We start from the raw sequence: 22227 nt of genomic DNA, 5'->3' as shown, positions 1-22227 counted from the left end.
CCTTGCCTATACAAACAAATAAAAGGTGGATGAGTGAAAGCAATATTAAGTTGATAAATTGTGGATCATGGAAATTACCGAGCAAAAGAATGTGGAACTCTTAGAGGAGGTGTTAAGATTGCTCATGAAAAAAGGAAAAAGATATGTAGTTTTTTCTTCAACCACATAATCATTTGATCGGAGGGATGCTAAGTGTGATGCTTGTGAAAAAGAGATAAATTTAAATGATTTTTGGTAGTAAGTTTTTTTTAAATAACTTTCATATCCAACCAACAACAAGAAAAAAAATAGTTCAATGCGGCACAAGAAATGACGTGCAAAGAGCTTTTGGCGTCTTGGAAAGTCATAAGGGGACGATCCCACACAAGGTAAATACGTATATGTACTCTTGCATTACACACTATGATACTGAAAGTCGAGGGTGAAACCGATGTTCGGTTCTTATATTGCTTTCCCCACCGATGTAGAAATAAATGAAGATATGATCCTTAAATTGCACAACGCAGAAAACCACCACCAAATATTTTGAGCTCTTGTTGATCACATTTAGCATGTCTACATACCCTATTTAGATAACTAGTTTATTTTAATTATCGTTTTAGAACTTGCATTTGTTGTTTTATGATTTTTGTTAACATTTCTAATGAGAACTGTAACGCCCATGTTTCTAGGCTAAGTAATATTATAATGATGTAATAGTTAGGGTCAACAATTGTAACATATTTTGAAATAATGAAGAGGAATTATTTGAGTATTATATGATTTATGTGATTTAAGTGCAATATACATGTTTATAACGATATAATAAAATAATAATAAAAATTTGCATGAAAAATAGAACGAAGATTTAACCTAATATCTTTAAAGAAATTTGAAGTAGTCGTAATAAGGATTTTGGTGATATAAAGAACGCTGAAATCCGAGTTATAACGAAGAAGTTATGACCCGTCGAAGTTTTGCGAAAAAACCGGCACGATGTTGTGTATCGTAAAAAGTGATTTTACGATAACATACTTTTTAGCCGTAGCGATCTAAACGACATTCGTAATATACGCTAAACCGAGAGCGTGCATATAGAGAGCATCCAAATCTGACTTCGTTAGATGAATTTATTATTTTTCTAAGATCTGGCATACTAGTATTCAGCCCGGAAATCGAATTTTAGACCGATTTATTTTTAGCCGACACAATCTAAATGAGAATCGAATATCTTGTGAATAGGAGCTCAACAATATAAAGACAGACGAAAACCGACGTCGAATAACAAAGTTATGAATTTTTAACAGACTTTATCTATCTAAGTCTATTAAAATATAACTTCAAAAATAAATTAGAAATTAGCTGATAGATTCTAAATGAAAGCTATAGATCCCGTCGATAGCTACACGTGGATATTAAGAATGTCAAAACCGGAGCTCGTATGCGAAAGTTACGAATTTTAGAAGATTATTAATTTTGGGTTTAACCTCGAAGTGCAACGTGGCACCATCTCAGCCCTACATTTCTCCACAAGGCTTCACAGACGAACTCGACATGTGTTGCTGGTATGCCCTACATACCGTGTACGTTTAGCGTACTTCGAAGTTACGCCCTGCATACTCCGAGTTTCCAGCCTGTAAATAGATGCGTAGATCACCTCATTTTCTCATAACTTTCTCAAACCTTCTCTCCCGAACACCCCAAACCTTATGAATTTTTCCCTAGCACTTCCCAAGTGTTAGATGAGAGTCCCGTAATGTCAGAAGGCTCCGACAAGAAGATCTTTCGGCTCAGAAGTTCTGCCCTGCAGAGCCCAACTCCTAGCAAAACCTCATTGTAAGTGAGATATGTTTGCCCTACTTTAAGTATAACTTATGTTTAAGTTCATTATCATTATTATGAGCCCATAAAAAGATTTATCAGTGATTCAAAGTCATTATACTGATTGAACTACTTATAGGAGAGGTGTCTACAATGGTCATGTTAGGTTTGCTTGTTGGATTTTAGAAAATATATATGCTAAAACTGTTTTGTCTCCCAACTGTCCTACATGGATGATCCTTACTTGATAGATCATGATGTAGACCTTGAGTTAATGATAAATCTAGAGTAATAATTAGTCGCAATAAATATTAGACTAAAATCTAGTAATAATGATACTAGGTTTCATCAAAGGAAAAGACGATTATTAGAACCGAAGTGTTGCCCGAGTTTGGAGTCATCACTTTAACAAGTGAGTGCATAGTTATTTTCATCTTACACACACACAGATATATATATATATATATATATATATATATATATATATATATATTAGGTATTTAATATAAATTATGTGCTATGTGTGCATATTATCTATCTTCTTGACATCTATGTTGGATGAACAAAATATACATGTTTTATTCGATTTAAATTGTATATGTATTTTATACCTATAGTTATGATGGGTAAAGATGGGTAGATGATATTGATGATGAAATAATTAATGAGAGGCCTTGATGTTTAAGCTGATTCAGTCATCTAGCGGAGTATAGACGACGACTATAGACTATTTTAGACAGTCTGGTGGAACGCTAGTAGGCTCGCAATCTGTAGGTGTTTTTGAACTACGTGTTCACCAGGTGTCTTCTATCCCCCTCATTGTTGCATTTTTGACATATATTGATAAGGAATCCCCTAATAAGTGTTGTCCATCCCGATGAAAATCCTTAGGCTATGTCCCTTAATTTAGATGTTTTAAGGACAGAAAGTGCTGATAATTGGAACGGGTAATCAGGTTGAATGATTTGATGACATTAAAGAACTTAATTATTGTGGGTTGAAAACTCTATGTGCTCACTAGGCTCCCAAGCCTGACCTAATCAGTTTCTTGTATTACAGGTAGTGGCCATAGAGCACAGGAGTGATGATCTGATAAGAGATCAATGGATTATAGGCCATTAGAATAATAGATGTTGTAAGGCATGTACTATTTCCGTTTATGCTTTTGTATTGTATTGACAATGACATCATAACATTTTAAATATAATAAAACACATTTCTTCGCAAACGCTTTGGTAATTTACTTATTATATTTTTGGGAACAAATCCTGCAACATATTTCTTCAAAAGGATACTCTGATTTTCAAATATAGCAAAAAAAAATCGGTCTTATCTGACCGTGAAAATGGGGATGCCACTAGAACCTTCCTCTGAATAAGATCTGGGTCAAAACTAAAGTTCACTTCGTGAAGGAACCAATGCATATCTTGGATATAAAAAAAATCAAAAGTCTCAAACAAAGTCGAATATATGTAGTAAATACCCGATGAAACACTCATAGAGAGCCGAAGTTTACTTGGGAACGTGAGGATCAAATGAAACAAAAGTATTTGCAACTATTTAGCGGTGCTCCCTCCACTACTGTAATGAAATACTATTAGAACAAAATGATAGTGGAACAAAACAATCTGGAACATAATAATTTTGGGACGAAATTCCCGTAACGAGGAGGTAATGTGACATCCCGGAATTTAGGCCAAAGACTATGAACGGTCAAGTTCACAGTATGTGATAGGTGCATTTTATGCACCTATTTTGCATGTTATTTCTATCATTTTATAGCTAACTACTTCATAATTCCTGCATTTAGTTAATTATTTGGGCAATTGCATATTTCATTAAGAATGCCTGGTATTTCACCATTTTTGATTTATTTTGCAGGCATTATGGAGCATGGAACGTGGAGCTTGGATGCATGGAGCTTGGATTCTTGGAGCTTTGGAGCATGAAGAGAAGATGAACTGGTCATTCCATGGCAAAAAACATGAAGATGGAACCCGAGTCATTGTGCATTATTATCATAGCAAAGGACTATGTTTGAAACGCGATTCTTGTCACACCGATACGGGTCGTGTTTGTCCTTTATCATCTTATATTTGAGCAACATGACTCGTGGTGAAGCTAGATTAAAGATTGAGCCAACAGTAAAGACTTTTTGGAATTTTAGCAAAAAGCATGAGCCATGCCAAAAACACATGGTCAAAAGGCATGGCCATGCCAAAAACGCATGGCCTTATGGAAAGCACATGAACATTAATAAAAACAAGTGAAGATGCCGCCATTTCACAGAAGACGGTTTTAGGGAGCAGTTTTCGATGATCTTGGGTGAATTTAGGAGAATTCTGGGTGTTATTGAGAAAACCTAATCATTGCAAACACTTTTGATTTCATTTTTGTAAGGATTAAACATTCCAATTCCATCTTTATTCTTGTTTGATTTGTTCTTAGCCATGTGTTGCTAAGAAACCCTAGTTTCTAGTTCTTGTTCAAAACATGTTGATTGTTTGACTTGAAGCATATGATTTGATGTTTGATTTGTGATTCTATTATAGTGATTATGTTTTTGTTTAAACTAGAACCCTTAAATTTGATTTGTGTTTCTATTCTAGTGATTCTATTCCAATATCAAGAACGTCCAAAACGGAGTTCGTATGCAAATGATACGACCGTTGTATGAGTATAATACTGATTTTCTTAAAACCGCTTCCATCCATTGAGGAACTTGCACACCTCAAATGGGAATTCCGAAAGCATTTTTGGACTAAGACTATAGCTTAATATTCAATTTTATATTTCAATTTTTAGTAAAAATATTTATAAGAGTCAAAAATTAGACGTTTTTAACTTAATTACACGTGAAACATTAAACGTCATTTCACGGAGATCAGTATAACAAAATTTGATTTCGTCTGCATTTTTGGAATCATCACGATCTCAACCTTAAGCAGACATTTATAGAAAATTTATATGAATAGATACGTAGGGCACGAGAATCGAGGTATACATCACAATAAATATATATATATATATATATATATATATATATATATATATACATATATATATAAGTGAATATACCCTTAAGGGTATATAAGCTTAGGTACTCAAACTCACTATACTACGTTGTTTTATATCATATAATACTTTCTAATTGTTCGGTGTTGTTATAATTTTACTTCTAACTTGATTTACTTACAAGATTTTTATAAATTACATATTTATTTTCTTATTATATAATTTTCACTTTCAACTACAATATAGATAGCCGAGTAGGTGTTCAGCAAAAAGATTTGATGTAAGAGAAAAATAATAGTAAAATTCCAAAAATCTTGAAAGTAATCAAGTTAGGAGTTGGATTTTAAGAACATTATAATAAATATATGAAACAAAACGACGTATTTTTGTGTGTTTGGATACCTAAGCTTATATACCTTTAAGGATATATTCACTTTTCCATATATATATATATATATATATATATATATATATATATATATATATATATATATATATATATATATATATATATATATATATATATATATATATATATATATATATATATATCAACACTAATTATATATAAATTTATATATGTATGTATATACGAGTATAAGACATATTGCATAATCAGTTATCTGTGGTGGATTAAATTTTAATAAATATATATTAGATGTATGTCAATTTTTAATTTAAAAGACCAATGTTTAACAAATTAATAATCTTACAATTCCAAAATATATATCATGAATGAAACCAATAAAATTTCTCAACTATTTATACACAAATACATGCTTAACTAAACCAAATACAAAGAAATTGATAGCCAAATATTTCATACACAAATATATACTTAACTAAACCAAATACAAAGAAATTGATAGCTAAATAGCATTCCTTCCACATTACCATTTACCCAAGTAAATTACATACTTATTGATTTATAAATTGATTGCAAGTTAAAACCAAATACAAAAAAATTGACAGCCAAATAACATTCTTCCACTTCCACATTACCATTTACCCAAGTTAACACAAAAACAAATTTATATTGCTTCAAAATTTCACCTAAGATACATAATTCTACACTCAAAAAAAAAAAATTGATTCTTGCAAACTTCCTTTAACCAATTAAACACTCAAAACCACCAAAGGGCATCCAGTCGAACGGTTTGCAGTATCCTGTGTTGCTCTCTGTTCTTGAGGTTTAGGTTCAAATCCCGTAGTTTCTGTAGTTTCTTTAGACTTTCGGTTTCAAAAAAAATAATAATAAATAATCACTTTATCGTCTTCTATTCGTGAGCAACCCAGAAGAAGAACAACACCTCTTTCTTGATTCATTTTCTTTCCCTGTCGACTGAAACAATCAAACATTAAAAAAAAGAAAATTTTAAATTTTAAATAAAAAAAAAATCACTCAAAATCTCTATCCCTCACGATCCTCCTGCCCCTCGAATACCTTGTCCATTGTAAAAACATAAAAGCAATCGGAGTTGCTGTCATCCTTAGATTCCTCTTCCGTTCTTCCCTCTTTCCTATCAAGAACCAAAACCAAGCTCCCATTTAAACCTATCGATTTTCTGTCAAAATCAAACCCAAATATCTATTTTGGTCATTCCATACATTCATGTTAAAACAAACAAAATCCCAAAAGAAACTTCTTACCTATTGTTGATCGGAACTGTCAAAACGAGGGGGGGAACATCGCGATTGTCGAGCAAACACCACCGAGACCTCCTCTGCCCTCGCCTTCATCATCTTCTGTCCCCAACAACCCCAGACCTCCGAAGGTCTCACCTCGTCGCTGCTGCTGTTCGCAACACCCATGGACCGTTCCTTTTCTTCGGTCTAATCGACCACCGGAGCATGCCACTCGGGTGCGATGAGTCTGCAATCGCCGAACGAGAAAGAGAGAGCCTCGCTGCTTTCGTCTCTTCTTCTCCTTCGGTTCGGCCAAGCACGGGAGCCGCCACCCTCTTCGTGATCGGCCTGGACGTCCGAGGTAGCAGCCATGCGTCTGCGAGCTTCTTTCTCGTCGTCTGATATCATTGCTCCCGTATCCCCTTTTCCTTCGTCGCCCGATCGTACCCTTCTGTGACTAATCGAACAGATGACGACGGGTGTAAAAAGAAAGCCCTAAAATCCTTTTGAACTTAACCCCCTCTGCAGCAACATCATTTTAAAAGAACCCCATTTTTCCCAAACATTGCGGTATTTTAAACAAAACAACCCCTCAATTGGTTTATTTTAACAAAATAAATCCCGACATTCAAACTTTGAATAAAAATAAGAATTTCAACCCCTTCATTGAAAATCCTTAACATCAGCCCAATTTTCAAACATAATTTCAGTTTAAACCATTTCAGTCCCTTTTTTTTATTTATTTTTACCAAAGCAATCCTATTTTGGTTAATTAATTTACCAAACAACCTCCAATAGTTTAATTTTGTTACATAATGGACCCAGAGTATTTCAAAGTTCAAGAATTGTGGATTTACGGTTTCTCATGTCAAACCACTCAAAGAAACCGAATTCGAATGATTGGAACTCATGCTTCGAGGGTGAGTGCTTACGGTCCCTTGTTATTATTTTAATTATTTCGCGATGGGGGGTACATGTGTTTATATATTTTGTTTATACAAACCAACTACCTATTTATGCGAAAATACCATAAACCTAGTTTATAAAAATATTATTATTTAACTATTTACCTTATTGTTACGAATAAACTAGTATAAATGTTTCGTTTATGAATTATGGTTTTTTTATCGTAAAATAACCATTTCACACAACAAATACTACACGATACAAAGTTTTATGATTTTTATATGACATTGCATATTGTAACAAGTACGTTATAAAACCCTATAGTATTTCAAGGATTCAAGCTATTGTTAAGCATGCTTATTTATATGTTTAAGTACACCACGTTTATACTTGTACATATGTTCATTAATTTAAAACATTCATTTTTTTATAAATGCGAACACATTCCACTTTACATATATGACAAACATTCTCTGGCTTTTTTAAACCTTATATAACGATATTCATTATGTTTATAACTTACCCATAAGTAAGTTAGGGCTGAGAGTTATTTACAAACTTTTTAGTTAAGGGCTTTTTAATGAGACGTTATGTTATTCATTAGTTGAGTTTAAATACATAGCATACCCACACTATTGTAACTGTTAATCTTCAGAGCGAGATACATATGTGTAGATCTATACGGTGTTGACATCCCCACCTGCGGTTGCCAGCTACAACCATCGACCGATCAATCGAAGCGGGTGATTGATGTTTACAATTTTTACTACAACATCCAATGAAGCGTTGTAGGGGGGTACACTCAAGTAATATAGATCGGTTATAGGACTCACTAAAAACATTAACTATAATATATATATCTCTCTCACTACCAACCATGGGCATGGTTGTTTTCAAAACTACTTTAAATATGGAATTACTTATGTATCATAATAGTTTGGTTTTCAATGATATTCAAATGTTTATTACAAACACAATTTAAAGTATGGATTTACTTATACAAAAGATGCATTCTGACTTTCAATGATTTATTACAAACACATTTTAAAGTATGGATTTACTTATACCAAAATATATTTTGGGCTTTCAAAGACTCATTGCAAACATTTTTTTAACTATTGTTATACATACAAAGATAATACTTTTTAGACTTATTAAAAGTATTATGTAACGCCCGTAGATCCGGCTAGTCAATTAGAGACGTTAAGTGTCAAAAATGACTTTTTGATGGAAGATTATTTTGAAGGAATCATCTTAACTAAGTTATAGAATATGTTACAAGGTTTCCGTGCATATAAAGAACACCGAAATCCGAGTTATAACGAAGAAGTTATGACCTGTCGAAGTTTCGCGACAGAACCGGCACGACACAGCGCGACGTAAATAGTGAATTTACGTTAGAGCGATATTTAGCCTTAGCAATCTAAACGAAAGTCGTAGATTTCGTTAAACCATGAGCGTGCATAAAAAGAACGTCCAAATCTGACTTCGTATGAGGAAGTTATGATTTTTCTAAGTTTCGACTTAGCGGAATGCAGCCCGAATACTCGATTTGAGATCGAGCGGTTTTTAGCCAAAAAAATCTAAATGAGAATCGAAGATCTCGTTGTTAGTAGCGAAACGATGAAAAGTTAGGCGAGAACGGACGTCAGACGAAGAAGTTATGAATTTATAACGAAGTTTTTCTGTCCCGGCCTTCTAAAAATAAATAATAAAAATAAAAGTCAAAATTAGCCGACGAAGTCTAAATGAAAGTTATAGAGTATGGTCTGACCTTCGCGTGGATATAAAGAACGTCGAAAACGGAGCTCGTATGCGAAAGTTACGCAATTTAGAAGTTCGACAAGTCAATTACGCCCCGCGTAATTTGAGTACGCCCCGCGTACTCAGTCGGATGCAACTTGTCTGACCGATACTCGAGTGCCACCAGTCGACGCACGCAGTGACGTCAAAGTACGCCCCGCGTAACCTGAGTACGCCCCGCGTAACTTGAGATTACGCCCCGCGTAATCCCAGGCCCTCAGCCTATAAATAGAACTCGAATTCAGCCATTTTCTCTTGTTCAAACTCTTCCCTCTCTCTAAGTTTTGCCTCGATTTGCGTGCCAATCATACCCCGAAGCCCCGGTAATATTCCCAAGCCCCGAAGCAAGATTCGAAGCCCCGAGGATCCCGAAGAGCGTTATTCCCGAGCCGAAGCGCTGCCCGCGAGGAGCCGGTTTTTGTGAAGATCTTCCAGATCTACGGAGAAACACTACTTCTGCAAGCCGTAGTGCTGCCCGATCATCTTCTAATCAAGTGAGTGTGTGGTTACTTTCTTCTAACGCATAATTATTAAGTATTTAGTATAAAATACGTGTTATGTGTATAATATAAAGTTGTTTATATGTGTGGGTGTATAGTCCCTTTCACAGACACGGGTATAATACAAGTATTGTTTGACTGTATTAAGTATATGTTTGGGTGAGTGTGTAGTTACCTTCTTTTAACACATAAATATGAAGTATTTGTTATAAAATACGTGCTATGTGTTTATATATTGTTGTTTATTTGAGATGAGTGTGGGATGGATGTTTTATATAGTTTTTAAATGAGTTAAACTGTATATGTATTTTATATCTACAAATATGTTGGGTAGAACATAGGTTGATGAGATAGTTGGTATGTGGTAAAACGATGAGGTATGAAAGATGATTAAGAATGATATTGGCAGATACACCAATTAGAGAATATCATAATACTAGCAGATACGTTTAAGAATAATATCGGTAGATGCACCAAGTAGTGAATGTCGTAATCCTGGCAGATGCGCTTATAGGATCATCCTGGCAGATGCGCTTATAGAATAATGTCAGCAGATGCGCCTAAAAGATAATGTCATAAACCTGGCAGTCGTGCCTCATAGTGTATGACGTAATCCTGGCAGAGGCGCTTAAAGGATAATGTTGGCAGATGCGCCTTATGTAGCAATGGGAGTTTGTGCTAATTCCTTAGGTCAATCCTTAGGAATGAATGAATGATGGGTAGTTGAATTCCTAGGGTAAAATCCTAAGAAATAAAGAAGATAATAGGGATGGGTAATTGAGTTGATTATTTGATGGTTGAATATAATAATTATATTATTGTGGGTTGAAAACCCTACATGCTCACCAGGCTCCCAAGCCTGACCCACTCAGTTTTCTTTGTATCACAGGTATCAATACGAAGACATATTTCATTGAGAGAATAAAGGAGATGTAAATCATTAGTGATAATAAATGTAAGTTCTGTTTATGCTTATGTGTCTGTATCGGAACATGACATCCCAAGATTTTGTTATATAATGAAAATACTTTTCTTTAAGAAATGCTTTGATAAATTTTTATCATATTTCTTTATTTTGGGGACAAATTCCGCAACAATTTTCTTCAAACGATTACTCTGATTTTATAAAACGAAGCATAAACAAATCGGTCTTTTCTGGTCGTGAAAATGGGGATGTCACATATTACTATGTTTAGCAGAAAACCTGTAACACTCACCAACCTTGTGTTGACCCTCAAAACTACAGGTATTCTCAGGAAATCACAAAACAGACATTCAAGACAGATTGGATTATAGGTGACCTAGTTTACTTGTTTTTGTATTTATATGCCTACCTGTTAAGGCAATTCATGTATTATTATTATTTTGTAAAAACTTTGTATTCAAATATCAAGAATGAACATGAACACTATTTTGTTTATTGATACACTTCTGTTATATATTCAATTTGCATGTGATCCATGAACTTAGTCGCACAGCCCGACGTGTTCCACCGCCTCGACCGGGGGTGTGACATACATCTACAATGAAAAATTTTAATAGTTTTGTAGATGGATGATAACATCTCAGTATCTCAAAGTCGACACAAAGTGAGTACCACAGACTCATTAAAATGAATGCTTTTGCACAAGAAGAGACATGTGATATTATAAACTTACGGCTGGAATGTTTAACCATCAAACCAATGGGTCAGAATCCCATCCTCCGTCCAAAAGGACCAAAAGATCCAACTCTAACATATACATAACCTCTTTTGATGCACAAACTCCATCTGATTTTCAGTGCATAGGCTGGAAAACATCTTGTAGAAACAAAAAAAGGAGGCGATGAAAGAGGAAGAAAGCAACATCCACATCCTCATAACCCCATAACTAATACAGATCGTCACCTAAATCGCAACCCTTGCCTATACAAACAAATAAAAGGTGGATGAGTGAAAGCAATACTAAGTTGATAAATTGTGGATCATGGAAATTACCGAGCAAAAGAATGTGGAACTCTTAGAGGAGGTGTTAAGATTGCTCATGAAAAAAGGAAAAAGATATGTAGTTTTTTCTTCAACCACATAATCATTTGATCGGAGGGATGCTAAGTGTGATGCTTGTGAAAAAGAGATAAATTTAAATGATTTTTGGTAGTAAGTTTTTTTTAAATAACTTTCATATCCAACCAACAACAAGAAAAAAAATAGTTCAATGCGGCACAAGAAATGGCGTGCAAAGAGCTTTTGGCGTCTTGGAAAGTCATAAGGGGACGATCCCACACAAGGTAAATACGTATATGTACTCTTGCATTACACACTATGATACTGAAAGTCGAGGGTGAAACCGATGTTCGGTTCTTATATTGCTTTCCCCACCGATGTAGAAATAAATGAAGATATGATCCTTAAATTGCACAACGCAGAAAACCACCACCAAATATTTTGAGCTCTTGTTGATCACATTTAGCATGTCTACATACCCTATTTAGATAACTAGTTTATTTTAATTATCGTTTTAGAACTTGCATTTGTTGTTTTATGATTTTTGTTAACATTTCTAATGAGAACTGTAACGCCCATGTTTCTAGGCTAAGTAATATTATAATGATGTAATAGTTAGGGTCAACAATTGTAACATATTTTGAAATAATGAAGAGGAATTATTTGAGTATTATATGATTTATGTGATTTAAGTGCAATATACATGTTTATAACGATATAATAAAATAATAATAAAAATTTGCATGAAAAATAGAACGAAGATTTAACCTAATATCTTTAAAGAAATTTGAAGTAGTCGTAATAAGGATTTTGGTGATATAAAGAATGTTGAAATCCGAGTTATAACGAAGAAGTTATGACCCGTCGAAGTTTTGCGAAAAAACCGGCACGATGTTGTGTATCGTAAAAAGTGATTTTACGATAACATACTTTTTAGCCGTAGCGATCTAAACGACATTCGTAATATACGCTAAACCGAGAGCGTGCATATAGAGAGCATCCAAATCTGACTTCGTTAGATGAATTTATTATTTTTCTAAGATCTGGCATACTAGTATTCAGCCCGGAAATCGAATTTTAGACCGATTTATTTTTAGCCGACACAATCTAAATGAGAATCGAATATCTCGTGAATAGGAGCTCAACAATATAAAGACAGACGAAAACCGACGTCGAATAACAAAGTTATGAATTTTTAACAGACTTTATCTATCTAAGTCTATTAAAATATAACTTCAAAAATAAATTAGAAATTAGCTGATAGATTCTAAATGAAAGCTATAGATCCCGTCGATAGCTACACGTGGATATTAAGAATGTCAAAACCGGAGCTCGTATGCGAAAGTTACGAATTTTAGAAGATTATTAATTTTGGGTTTAACCTCGAAGTGCCACGTGGCACCATCTCAGCCCTACCTTTCTCCCCAAGGCTTCACAGACGAACTCAACATGTGTTGCTGGTATGCCCAACATACCGTGTACGTTCAGCATACTTCGAAGTTACGCCCTGCATACTCCGACTTTCCAGCCTGTAAATAGATGCGTAGATCACCTCATTTTCTCATAACTTTCTCAAACCTTCTCTCCCGAACACCCCAAACCTTCTAAACTTTTCCCTAGCACTTCCAAAGTGTTAGATGCGAGTCCCGGAATGCCAGAAGGCTCCGAGAAGAAGATCTTTCAGCTCAGAAGTTCAGCACTGCAGAGCCCGACTCTTAGCGAAACCTCATTGTAAGTGAGATATGCTTGCCCTACTTTAAGTATAACTTATGTTTAAGTTTATTATCATTATTATGAACCTATAAAAAAGATTTATCAGTGATTCAAAGTCATTATACTTATTAAACTACTTACAGGAGAGGTGTCTACATTGGTCATGTTAGGTTTGGTTGTTGGATTTCAGAAAATATATATGTTGAAATGGTTCTGCCTCCCAACTATCCTACATGGATGATCCTTACTTGATAGATCATGATGTAGACCTTGAGTTAATGATAAATCTAGACTAATAATTAGTCGCAATAAATATTAGACTAAAATCTAGTAATAATGATACTAGGTTTCATCGAAGGAAAAGACGATTATTAGAACCGAAGCGCAACCCGAGTTTGGAGTCATCACTTTAACAAGTGAGTGCATAGTTATTTTCATCTTACACACACACAGATATATATATATATATATATATATATATATATGAGGTATTTAATATAAATTATGTGCTATGTGTGCATATTATCTGTCTTCTTGATATCTATGTTGGATGAACAAAATATACATGTTTTATTCGATTTAAATTGTATATGTATTTTATACCTATAGTTATGATGGGTAAAGATGGGTAGATGATATAGATGATGAAATAATTAATGAGAGGCCTTGATGTTTAAGCTGATTCAGTCATTTAGCGAAGTATAGACGATGACTATAGACTATTTTAGACAGTCTGGTGGAACGCTAGTAGGCTCGCAATCTGTAGGTGTTTTTGGAACTACGTGTTCACCAGGTGTATTCTATCCCCCTCATTGTTGCATTTTTGACATATATTGATAAGGAATCCCCTAAGAGGTGTTGTCCATCCCGATGAAAATCCTTAGGCTATGTTCCTTAATTTAGATGTTTTAGGGACAGAAAGTGATGGTAACTGGAATGGGTAATCAGGTTGAATGATTTGATGACATTAAAGAACTTAATTATTATGAGTTGAAAACTCTATGTGCTCACTAGGCTCCGAAGCCTGACCTACTCAGTTTCTTGTATTACAGGTAGTGGCCATAGAGCACAGGAGTGATGATCTTATAAGAGATCAATGGATTATAGGCCATTAGACTAATAGATGTTGTAAGGCATGTACTATTTCCGTTTATGCTTTTGTATTGTATTGACAATGACATCCTAACGTTTTAAATATAATAAAACACATTTCTTCAGAAATGCTTTGGTAATTTACTTATTATATTTTTGGGAACAAATCCTGCAACATATTTCTTCAAAAGGATGCTATGATTTTTAAATATAGCATAAACAAATCAGTCTTTTCTGACCGTGAAAATGGGGATGCCATTAGAACCTTCCTCTTAATAAGATTTGGGTCAAAACTAAAGTTCACTTCGTGAAGGAACCAATGGATATCTTGGATAAAAAAAAATCAAAAGTCTCAAACAAAGCCGAATATATGTAGTAAATACCCGATGAAACTCTCATAGAGAGCCGAAGTTTACGTGGGAACGTGAGGATCAAATGAAACAAAAGTATTTGCAACTATTTAGCGGTGCTCCCTCCACTACTGTAATTAAATACTATTAGAACAAAATGATAGTGGAACAAAACAATCTAGAACATAATAATTTTGGGACGAAATTCCTGTAACGAGGAGGTAATGTGACATCCCGGAATTTAGGCCAAAGACTGTGAACGGTCAAGTTCACAGTATTTGATAGGTGCATTTTATGCACCTATTTCACATGTTATTTCTATCATTTCATAGCTAACTACTTCATAATTCCTGCATTTATTTAATTATTTGGGCAATTCATTAAGAATGCCTGGTATTTCACCATTTTTGATTTATTTTGCAGGCATTACGGAGCATGGATCGTGGAGCTTGGATGCATGGAGCTTGGATTCTTGGAGCTTTGGAGCATGAAGAGAAGATGAACCGGTCATTCCATGGCAGAAAACATGAAGATGGAACCCGAGTCATTGTGCATTATTATCATAGCAAAGGACTATGTTTGAAACGCGATTCTTGTCACACCGACACGGGTCGTGTTTGTCCTTTATCATCTTAAATTTGAGCAACATAACTCATGGTGAAGCTAGATTAAAGATGGAGCCAATAGTAAAGACTTTTTGGAATTTTAGCAAAAAGCATGGACCATGCCAAAAACACATGGTCAACACAAATGGTCATGCCAAAAACACATGGGCAAAAGGCATGGCCATGCCGAAAACGCATGGTCTTATGGAAAGCACATGAACATTAATAAAAACAAGTGAAGATGTCGCCATTTCACAGAAGACGGTTTTAGGGAGCAGTTTTCGACGATCTTGGGTGAATTTAGGAGAATTCTGGGAGTTTTTTAGAAGACCTAATCATTGGAAACAATTTGAATTCATTTTTGTAAGGATTAAACATTCCAATTCCATCTTTATTCTTGTTTGATTTGTTCTTAGCCATTTGTGGCTAAGAAACCCTAGTTTCTAGTTCTTGTTCAAAACATGTTGATTATTTGACTAGAAGCATATGATTTGATGTTTGATTTGTAATTCTATTCTAGTGATTATGTTTTTGTTTAAACTAGAACCCTTAAATTTGATTTGTGTTTGATTGGCCAGTTTCATGAATTGAATTTTTGTGCAGTTAATTAACTTTTTGGGCACCTAATCATTCTATTAAGTTAATAATTAGTAACAAGCAATAACTTTTCTTATTGTAAAACATATATCACATGTTTTCACACTTCCGAGCGTATGAGAAGAAATGAACATTGTTGGGAAGCTTGTACAAAACTTAATGCAGTTTTTCAACACAATCTAAGAGCGTGTTTATGTTGAATTATGAAGTTAGGTCTAGTCAAAGAGCGAATTTTGGTTAGATAATTTGGAAAGAGAGAGGTATTAGAGCATGTTAATATCTTTCAGTACCAACTTAGAATAGCAATCTTGAGTTAAATCAAGTCATAATCAAGTTGAACAACAACATTTAGAACTAGAACTGGAAGCATTTTTACAACTTGTTTACAAATCTATTTCATATTCTGCATGTTCCAAAGTTGATTGTTACTTTATTATTTCACTTTTGCAAACAAATCTCCCTTCTTGTGATCAAAGTACATTGCGCACAGAGGTAATGACTTTTGTATCATGTCTCTGTGGTTCGACCCTGCTTGTCTTGTACTACTTTTTAGTGCATTAAATCAGTGTATTTGGAGTCTATTGTACCCCTTTATTTGTTGGGTTTGACACGCCTAACAGTATGTCTTTTGGTAATTTGACACATTGAGTTTTAGTGCATATAATATAAAATAAATGAGTTATTTCAACTATTATAAGATATCAGATGTTATCTTACTTCAAAATGTGTAAATTAACAAAATAAATCAAACAACTCAAACTGCAACCATAAGAATGCATTTGAAAAACTAAAAATTTGTGTTAAGCGGTTGTAAGCAATACAAACATTCTCGTATTGTAGTACATGTTTCCTTGATTCCGAAAATATCAAGAACGACCAAAACGGAGTTCATATGCAAATGATACGACCGTTGTATGAGTATAATACTGATTTTCTTAAAACCATTAAAACCGCTTCTATCCATTGAGGGACTTGCACATCTCAAATGGGAATTCCGAAAGCATTTTTGGACTAAGACTATAGCTTAATATTCAATTTCATATTTCGATTTTTAGTAAAAATATTTATAAGAGTAAAAAATTAGACGTTTTCAACTTAATTACACGTGAAACATTAAACGTCATTTCACGGAGATCAGTATAACAGAATTCGATTCCGTCTGCATTTTTGGAAACACCACGATCTCAACCTTAAGCAAACATTTTTATAAAATTTATATGAATCGATACTTAGGGCACGAGAATCGAGGTATACATCACAATAAATATATATATATATATATATATATATATATATATATATATATATATATATATATATATATATATATATATATAAAAGAAGTATTGTAGTTATTATTGTGAAAAATGTTTGTGTAAGTTGTATAATGTCAAGGCCGCAATATATATATATATATATATATATATATATATATATATATATATATATATATATATATATATATATATATATATATATATATATATATATATATATAGGGTTAGGTTCATTTGAGACCACCTATATTTTGTGAGACCGTGAGACGCATTTTTTTTATTTTGTTTATTTATTTTTATTTTTTTTAGTTAATTCATGTTCCAAAAATAATATTTAAAAAAAGAATTTTTTTGATTTTTCCATTTATTTTGCATTTTAAAATTATTTTTAGATTATGTACAGTGTAATATTCTATTTAGAATATTTCACGTATTTTTAAAAAAAATAGAATTTTTTTATTTTTTTTAGTTAATTCAAGTTCCGAAAATAATATTTAAAAAAAGAATTTTTAGATTTTTTCATTTATTTTGCATTTTAAAATTATTTTTAAGAATATGTCAGTGTAATATTGTATTTAAAATATTACACGTATTTTTCAAAAAAAAAACGGAATTTTTTTTATTTTTTTTAGTTAATTCAAGTTCCGAAAATAATATTTAAAAAAAGAATTTTTGGATTTTTCCATTTATTTTGCATTTTAAAATGATTTTTATATTTGGTTTCACGGTCTCACAAAATTAGAATGGTCTCAAATGAACCTGAACCTATATATATATATATATATATATATATATATATATATATATATATATATATATATATAACCACTAATTATATATAAATTTATATATGTAAGTATATACTGAGTATAAGACATATTGCATAATCAATTATCTGTGGTGGATTAAATTTTCATAAATATATATTAGATGTATGTCGATTTTTAATTTAAAAGACCAATATTTAACAAATTAATAATCTTACAATTCCTAAATATATATCATGAATAAAACCAATAAAATTTCTCAACTATTTATACACAAATACATGCTTAACTAAACCAAATACAAAGAAATTGATAGCCAAATAATTCATACACAAATATATACTTAACTAAACCAAATACAAAGAGATTGTTAACCAAATAGCATTCCTTCCGCATTACCATTTACCCAAATAAATTACATACTTATTGATTTATAAATTGATTGCAAGTTAAAACCAAATACAAAAAAATTGACAACCAAATAACATTCTTCCACTTCCACATTACCATTTACACAAGTTAACACAAAAACAAATTGATATTGCTTCAAAATTTCATCTAAGATACATAATTCTACACTCAAAAAAAAATTTGATTCTTGCAAACTTCCTTTAACCAATTAAACACTCAAAACCACCAAAGGGCATCCAGTCGAGCGGTATCCCGTGTTTAGTCCAGCAGTATCCTGTGTTGCTCTCTATTCTTGAGGTTTAGGGTTCAAGTCCCTAGTTTCATTAGACTTTCGGTTTCAAAAAAAATAATAATAAATAATCACTTTATCGTCTTCTATTCGTGAGCAACCCAGAAGAAGAACAACACCTCTTTCTTGATTCATTTTCTTTCCCTGTCGACTGAAACAATCAAACATTAAAAAAAAAATTATAAATAAATAAATAAAATAAATAAATAAAAAATCACTCAAAATCTCTATCCCTCACAATCCTCCTCCCCCTCGAATACCTTGTCCATTGTAAACGGGGTTGGCAAAAAAGACACCCTATTTTACCGTTTAAACAACCCTAATTAATGTTGAAATATTTTTATTGGTTGAAATTGCATTGTTTTCCGAAAAAGATGATTACAATAAGTTGATTATAGGTTAACTTTTTATAAAAATGATTATAGGGTGTCTTATTAGCAGCACCAAAGACATAAAAGCAATCGGAGTTGATGTCATCCTTAGATTCCTCTTCAGTTCTTCCCTCTTTCCTATCTAGAACCAAAACCAAGCTCCCATTTAAACGTATCGATTTTCTCTCAAAATCAAACCCAAATATCTATTTTGATCATTCCATACATCCATGTTAAAACAAACAAAATCCCAAAAGAAACTTCTTACCTATTGTTGATCGGAACTGTCAAAACGAGGGGGGGAACATCGCGATTGTCGAGCAAACACCACCGAGACCTCCTCTGCCCTCGCCTTCATCATCTTCTATCCCCAACAACCCCAGACCTCCGAAGGTCTCACCTCGTCGATGCTGCTGTTCGCAACACCCATAGACCGTTTCTTTTCTTCAGTCTAATCGACCACCGGAGCATGCCACTCGGGTGCAATGAGTCTGCAATCGCCGAACGAGAAAGAGAGAGCCTCGCTGCTTTCCTCTCTTCTTCTCCTTCGGTTCGGCCAAGCACGGGAGCCGCCACCCTCTTCGTGATCGGCCTGGACGTCCGAAGTAGCAGCCGCGCGTCTGCGAGCTTCTTTCTCGTTGTCTGATTTCATTGCTCCCGTATCCCCTTTTCCTTCGTCGCCCGATCGTACCCTTCTGTGACTAATCGAACAGATGACGACGGGTGTAAAAAGAAAGCCCTAAAATCCTTTTGAACTTAAAAAATGACCCAATAAACCCGCTCTGCAGCAACATCTTTTCAAAAGAACCCCATTTTTCCCAAACATTGCGGTATTTTAAAGAGTAAATTACTGAAATCGTTCATGTGGTTTGGTTAAAATTGCATATTTGGTTCCTAATTTTTATTTTGCACTCGGATCGTCCCTATGGTTTGATTTTGTTGCATTTTTCATCCCCGTGGTTTGGTTAAAATTGCATGTTTGGTTCCTAACTTTATGTATGTAAAGAACAAAAAACGCAACAAAATCAAACCACAAGGACGAAAAATGCAACAAAATCAAACCACATGGATGATTCGAGTGCAAAAGAAAAGTTAGGGACCAAACATGCAATTTTAACCAAACAATAGGGATGATTTCTGTAATTTACTCTATTTTAAACAAAACAACCCCTCAATTGGTTTATTTTAACAAAATAAATCCCGACCTTCAAACTTCGAATAAAAATAAGAGTTTCAACCCCTTCATTGAAAATCCTTAACAACATCAGTCCAATTTTCAAACATAATTTCAGTTTAAACCATTTCAGTCCCTCCTTTTATTTATTTTTACCAAAGCAATCCTATTTTGGTTAATTAATTTACCAAACAACCTCCAATAGTTTAATTTTGTTACATAATGGACCCAGAATATTTCAAAGTTCAAGAATTGTGGATTTACGGTTTCTCATGTCAAACCACTCAAAGAAACCGAATTCGAATGATTGGAACTCATGCTTTGAGGGTGAGTGCTTATGGTCCCTTGTTATTATTTTAATTATTTCGCGATGGGGGGGGGGGGGGTACATGTGTTAATATATTTTGTTTATACAAACCAACTACCTATTTATGCGAAAATACCATAAACCTAGTTTATAAAAATATTATTATTTAACTATTTACCTTACTGTTACGAATAAACTAGTATAAATGTTTCGTTTATGAATTATGGTTTTTTTTTTTTTTTTATCGTAGAATAACCATTTCACACAACAAATACTAGACGATACAAAGTTTTATGATTTTTATATGACATTGCATATTGTAACAAGTACGTTATAAAACCCTATAGTATTTCAAGGATTCAAGTTATTGTTAAGCATGTTTATTTATATGTTTAAGTACACCACGTTTATACTTGTACATATGTTCATTAATTTGAAACATTCAATTTTTTATAAATGCGATCACATTCCACTTTACATATATGACAAACATTCTCTGGCTTTTTTAAACCTTATATAACGATATTCATTATGTCTATAACTTACCCATAAGTAAGTTAGGGCTAAGAGTTATTTACAAACTCCATCTGATTTTCAGTGCATAGGCTGGAAAACATCTTGTTGAAACAACAAAACGGAGGCAATGAAAGAGGAAGAAAGCAACATCCACATCCTCATAACCCCATAACTAATATAGATCGTCACCAAAATCGCTACCCTTGCCTATACAAACAAATAAAAGGTGGATGAGTGAAAGCAATACTAAGTTGATAAATTGTGGATCATGGAAATTACCGAGCAAAAGAAAGTGGAACTCTTGGAGGACGTGTTAAGATTGCTCATGAAAAAAGGAAAAAGATATGTAGTTTTTTCTTCAACCACATAATCATTTGATCGGAGGGATGCTAAGTGTGATGCTTGTGAAAAAGAGATAAATTTAAATGATTTTTGGTAGTAAGTTTATTTGAAATCACTTTCACATCCAACCAACGACAAGAAAAAAATAGTTCAATGCGGCACAAGATGTGACATCCCCAAAATCACGGCCAGAAAAGACCGATTTCATTTATGTTTTTTAAAATAATTTCAGAGTAAATCTTTTTGATTTGAAAGTGTTGCGGAATTTGTTCCCAAAACAAAACATGATAAAATAATATTTATCAAAGCATTTCATCAAGAGATGCATTTTCATTATATAATTAAAACTCGGGGTGTCATGTTCCGATACAGACCATTAAGCATAAACAATAACATTACAAGTCATTCAACAAATATAGACATATACAGACTTGTAAACAAAACAACTTGATGGTTCATCCATCGTACGCCCTTGCGCCACTTCCTGTAATACAAATAAAACTGAGTGGGTCAGGCTTGGGAGCCTAGTGAGCATATAGGGTTTTCAACCCACAATTAATAAATTATATTTAATTTCACCAACCATTCACTATCCCGATTACCCATTCCCGTTATCCTCACTTTACGTCCCTAAAACAACATCTATCTCTAGGGACCTAATCTAGGATTTTCATCGGGACGGACATTACTGTTAAGGGTTTTCCTTAGCAATAGATATCCTAAAGGCAACCATGAGGGGGATAGAGTACACCGGTGAACACATCGTTCACAACACCTACAGG

The 22227-nt window shown here is 33.4% G+C and overlaps 1 long non-coding RNA gene across 1 annotated transcript; it reads right to left on the bottom strand.

Moving 5' to 3' along the window:
- Nucleotides 1-5771: 5771 nt before the first annotated feature.
- On the bottom strand, nt 5772-6931 carry LOC145018144 (uncharacterized). The gene is made up of 3 exons (XR_013666840.1): nt 6466-6931; nt 6260-6380; nt 5772-6157 (listed from the first exon to the last, which is right to left on the bottom strand). It is a non-coding gene; the product is annotated as an uncharacterized LOC145018144 (long non-coding RNA).
- Nucleotides 6932-22227: the final 15296 nt, after the last annotated feature.

This window comes from Lactuca saligna, chromosome 9 (genome assembly GCF_052625555.1).
Source record: "Lactuca saligna cultivar CGN05327 chromosome 9, ASM5262555v1, whole genome shotgun sequence".
NCBI lineage: Eukaryota > Viridiplantae > Streptophyta > Magnoliopsida > Asterales > Asteraceae > Lactuca > Lactuca saligna.
This window is presented reverse-complemented; position numbering and strand designations above follow the sequence as displayed.